General features: G+C 49.3%; 1 pseudogene; it reads right to left on the bottom strand.

The window, feature by feature from the left end:
* Window positions 1-432: 432 nt before the first annotated feature.
* The window catches only part of LOC112072118 (netrin-4-like), a 21,439-nt pseudogene continuing 16,738 nt past the window's right edge, over window positions 433-5,133 (bottom strand).

Below are 5,133 nucleotides of genomic sequence, written 5' to 3'. Positions count from 1 at the left end.
ACAGAACACATTGGGGAAAGAGGCCACAGGTCACCATCCACCACAAGCCTTCCTACAGGGTCATAAGGGGTCAAATGTGTCCTTCTGTTGTCCAGTCTTGAGGTCAACCCATGATCCTATTGGCCCTTCTGCCCTGGCTAAAGGTCTACAGAGAGGGAGTGGCTGGGTGTCTATGTACGCGTGGAAGAGAGGCCGAACTGTCACTCCAAACAGAGGCTCATAGTCTGTATATGTTCTCTTGCCAGCCACGCACTCTTATTGGCCCAGGGCAGATAGGGCGGGCGTTTATAGTCTGTTTAGTCCCCACCTCCATAAGAGAACTCCCCCCCAGAGAAGGCAAAAACAAATGAATGGCAGTGTCTTCTTTCTCTCTCTCTGTCTCTCTCTCTCATCTATCAGTCAGTCTGTCCATCTCCAGTGTCCTCCCTCTGTTTACCAGGTGCAGTCTTTCTTCATTAGTGTGAGGACCTTCGTCCAAGGCTGGCTCTCCAGGGCTTGACGAAGCTCTCATGTTGACGATAAGAGGTTCTGCTTCCTGTCTGCATGGCCCGCCACCAAGTACTCCCACCTAAGTAGTCAAAGCATAAACAGAGACATCATTAGCTCAGCAGCCCTGCGTGGTGTGTGAGTACGTAACTGTGCGTGTGTGTGTGCACACGTGTGCCTGTGAATGCGTGTGTGCATAGGTGTGTGTGTGAGACTGGCCTGGGTGAGGATGGGGCAGTGCAGCCCCGTGCGGTCCAGGACTCTACGTGGTAGAAGTGTGACTCGTCTTTTTGGATCTTCACCCTAGTATTCTGGACTCAACACCTTCTGAACCTTCACCTCCAACTCAAGCTGGGAGCCCTATCATGGCTGACAAGACCTTAACCTTCAACACTGAGACAAAGAGGGAGGGAGAATGTGGAGAGAGAGAGCAAGAGAGGGAGAGGAGAGAGATAAAGATGAGCGATAGAGAGGGAGGAGAGATAAAGATGTGAGGAGAGAGCGAGGGAGGAGAGAGACAAAGATGGAGGAGAGCGAGGAGGAGAAAGAGAGAGAGGGAAGGAGGAGGAGGAGAGGAGAGAGAGAGAACAATAGGAAAGGAGAAGGGAGAAAGAAAGGGAGGAGTAGAGGGGGGAGAGAGAGAGCGAGATAGAGGGAGAGAGATAGGAAGGAGGAGAGATGGAAGAGGGAGGGAGGGGAGGGGAGAAAGGAGAGGTAGGGAGAGAGAAAGAGGGAGGGAGAGAGAACGAGGGGAGAGAACAAGAGGGAGGGAGGGAAAGAGATATGAGACAGAGACAGAGATAGGTAGAGAGAGGGAGAGAGATATTTTGACATATAGACAAGCCTTATTGTACAATAAATAATGTTTACATAGAGTTATCAATAAACCAACAACACAGTGAAAATCAAAAAAACAAACACACAGTGGAAACCAAGGAAGCAAAAAAACAAATATGGTGTTATTACCACCATCTCTCCGCTGTTGTTCATGTCTGTCTCAGTACTCACCATAGGAAACTTCATGGTGCAGAAGAGTGTTTGCTGTTGGCCAGGACCTGCTCCTTACACTCACATCTCTGCAGGGGACACAATCATATTGACATATTACACACCAATATCCTTCCGGATATGTGACTGATACCTGCTCTGTGTGTGGGTGGTGTGTGGTGTGTGGACTTAGATAAGTGGTGACTTAGGAATGTGAGGACAGTGTGCGTGTGTGTTGGATCAAGGAGGGAATTTGTCTTCCTCCAGCTGTAAGGCCCTGGGAGATCGAAACTGTCCACAGACACACAGATCGTTGTTCTCTGCCCTTGTAAGGATTACCATAACTTTCATACTTAACCATTAACGCTGGGCACTGCTGTGGAGCAGACCACACACAACACACACATACACACACACAAACACACAACACACACACACACACACACACACACACACACACACACACACACACACACACACACACACACACACACACACACACACACACACACACACACACGGTGGTGACCCCATGTCTAACCTGAGTAGTGTAGGGCAGAAAAGAGCTCGTCTGCCCTAAAGATCCTCACCAGCTCACTGGAGTTTCCCTCCAGATTATACAGGTCCCGATCTGACCTGCACACACATACACATTATAGACTTGCTGTTAATATAAACGTAATATTATATATATCATATCCAACGGTGTGTTTGTGTACGTGTGTGTGTATATATACATATATTTATACACATATATTGTACATATATACATATATATATGACTCACCCGGACATGCAGTATCCCGTGAAGGGATCGCAGTCTCCCGCACAGTCGCACGGACGGCAGCCGTAGTCATGGAAACCCCAGTATCCCACCATGCACCTGTCGCAGTGGGAGCCCCCCACGCCGGGCTTGCAGACACAGTCTCCGTTGGTAGGGTCACAGAGAGACCCCCCACCCAGGTGGAAGGGTATTGAACCAAGGGGGTGGCAGCCACATGCTGGGGGGAAGASAGGGAGGAGAGAGAGGAGACATGGCACATCAGTCATATATACATCAATAACTCCCCCTCAGCTAATCAAATACAATGTTATCTACTCACAAATAAACCACAGCCATTCATTTGGATCTATTTGTACCTTACCACAGCGAATCAAACCCACCCACACTCAACCACAGCCAATTAAATCCACCACACTCAACCACAGCCAATCAAATCCACACAAAGTAAACCACTGCACACATTCAGATTGAGAACCCTAATGTTGGCAACATTTCCAGTTTATATTTAGTTTTTCTACCAATGGCTTTATTAGGCACTCATTAGTCATTGCGTAACTGTCACACTGATAGACACACTCCAGAGCGTGCCACCTCATTGTAGCCCAGCCTGGAGGAGGAAGTGATAAGACTGGGAGAGGGAGAGAGACCACTTCCCAAAGGACTCTGGAGTCTGGACTGAATGGAACAGTCCAGGGTTTCCCCGAACCACGAAGCACAATGGTCTCTCTGTCATCGTCTTATCAGATCGCCATCACACACACACACAAGGATACATGCACGCGCGTACGACATCCGCATGCACCCAAGCACACGCGCGGGAATGCACAGGCATGAGCACACATCTTTCTCAAATACCTTCCACAGTTCTCTCTCCTGTCTCTCTCCCTTCTCTCGGCTGATAGTGTGTTCTTTAAACAGACCGCAGCAATATAAGATAGAGGGACACGCACAGTCAGTGCTATGTTCTGCCCACTCAACAACCACCTCACACACACACACACACACACACACACACACACACACACACACACACACACACACACACACACGCGCATGGCTTGTCTGGAAGCCTCAGCAAATGAAACCGTGTGGTGGGCGGGGTAGGCCGGGACCGACCTCGCCCAGCCGACCCGCCCCCTTAAGTGTGTCGCGGCTAGGGGCTTCTCGAAAATTCATGAAAACAAAGCTGTGTGTGTGTGTGTGTGTGTGTGTGTGTGTGTGTTGTGTGTGTGTGTGTGTGTGTGTGTGAGAGCAAGTAAGTAACCCAATAATCAGTGGCCTTGATATTGAGGGCTATTAGTGCCCAGACAGTTTCGTGCAGTCCGAAGTGTTTTTGGGAGAAACAGGTTTTTGTTGTTGTGTTGCAGGGCTCACAGGTCCAGACCACATGGGAAGGTGATAATGGTCTGTGTAAGCCACTCTGAGTTGACCACAGAGCCCGTTTTTGGCCCACATCCAACCCTCTGGGCCCATGCTCAGCTACTGGAGAGTTAGCAGCAATTAGCATAGCAAGTGGAGAGGCAGTAAGAGTCTCTAAGGGCTGTAGAGACTTGCACAGTAACTGTAGTCTGAGAATGAGTCTCTGAGAGGTGTTGGAATTTAAAGACTGCACCTCATGGAGAGTATTGTGCTATACAGGTGTTTTGCCTGAGTCACACACACGCTGATGATCGGATTAACACACACACTTATCATGTTGTTTGGATGAATACACACACACGCTGCTGATGAATGACTTAATTTCACATTGGCCCATAAAGCTTTTGATGTGTGAGGGGAAATGGGCGTGAGTGACGCCCATCCTCTGGGTGTGGGGCTGCCAAGGTCTTCCTGAGCACCCGTCTGTACCCTCTGCACCCTCCTTGTCCATGTCCAACAACCTCTTTATCAGAGGGTCAGAGTGTTTGAAATACAGGCCTGTCAAAACAGAACAACAACAAGCTCTTGGAGAAGGAGATGGGGGGGGGGGGGGGGGGGGGGGGCAGGAAGGAGTGTGCGTGCATTTGTATTTGTGCATGCATTTTATTTGTGTGCGTGCCTGGGAGCCTGGCTGCCTGGGGTATGTATTGGGTGTATGTGTATATCAAGCAGGTAAACATGTGAAATTGTTTGGAATACCAGCTGTCTGAGCTTGGCCAATGTCTCTCTCTCTCCTCTCCTTCCCCACCTCTTTCTCTTCTCCTCTCATCCCCCCTCTTCTTCTCTCTACTTGCCTCCTTCCCCCTTTCCACATCAGCCTGGTTACAGATGATTCCATTCTCATTGATGTAGTGATGTACACAGAGTTTCCTTCACTCATTTTTCTTTGTTTGTCCAATCCAGACCTACCACATCCATTTCTCACACTGTCTTTACCTGTCTGTTCTTATCTTCCTCCATTCTCCTGGTTGATGGAATATGGTTGGGGTTATGTCTTGTGCTGGCACAGTGGCTGGGGTTGAGTTTGAGGTAAGGTTAGGGTTAGATCTGGGGTTAGTGCAAGGGCCTGGGATATGTCCGTTCCGGTAGCTACAGGTCTCTCCCATGCCTGTGTTTAACCCTCTGTGTGAGCGTCTGTGCAGCATAGGGGAGAGGGCATTTTGAGGTAGAGGCAGCAGCCTCTATAGGCATACACCGTGGGAAACTGAAACTACCGCAGGGGTTGAAGTGTGTGTGAGCGTTTGTGTTCAGTGTGTGTGTGCATGCGTCTGTGGTGCTTGAATGTGTGTGTGTGGGTTCAGGCTTCTCTCTGTGTCTCTGTTCCCCACACAGAGGCACTGTAACCCAAACAGATAAATAGCTACCTCAGATGCCTTGTCAACCTCCCACCTAGAGTACATCCTTAAGCCGCGTGCATGACATTCAACTCACAGTAATGACAAGGAGACTGTTATTGC

Source organism: Salvelinus sp. IW2-2015, unplaced genomic scaffold, assembly GCF_002910315.2.
Source record: "Salvelinus sp. IW2-2015 unplaced genomic scaffold, ASM291031v2 Un_scaffold1827, whole genome shotgun sequence".
NCBI lineage: Eukaryota > Metazoa > Chordata > Actinopteri > Salmoniformes > Salmonidae > Salvelinus > Salvelinus sp. IW2-2015.
The sequence above is the reverse complement of the archived record's forward strand: the minus strand, read 5'-3'. Positions and strand labels throughout refer to the sequence as shown.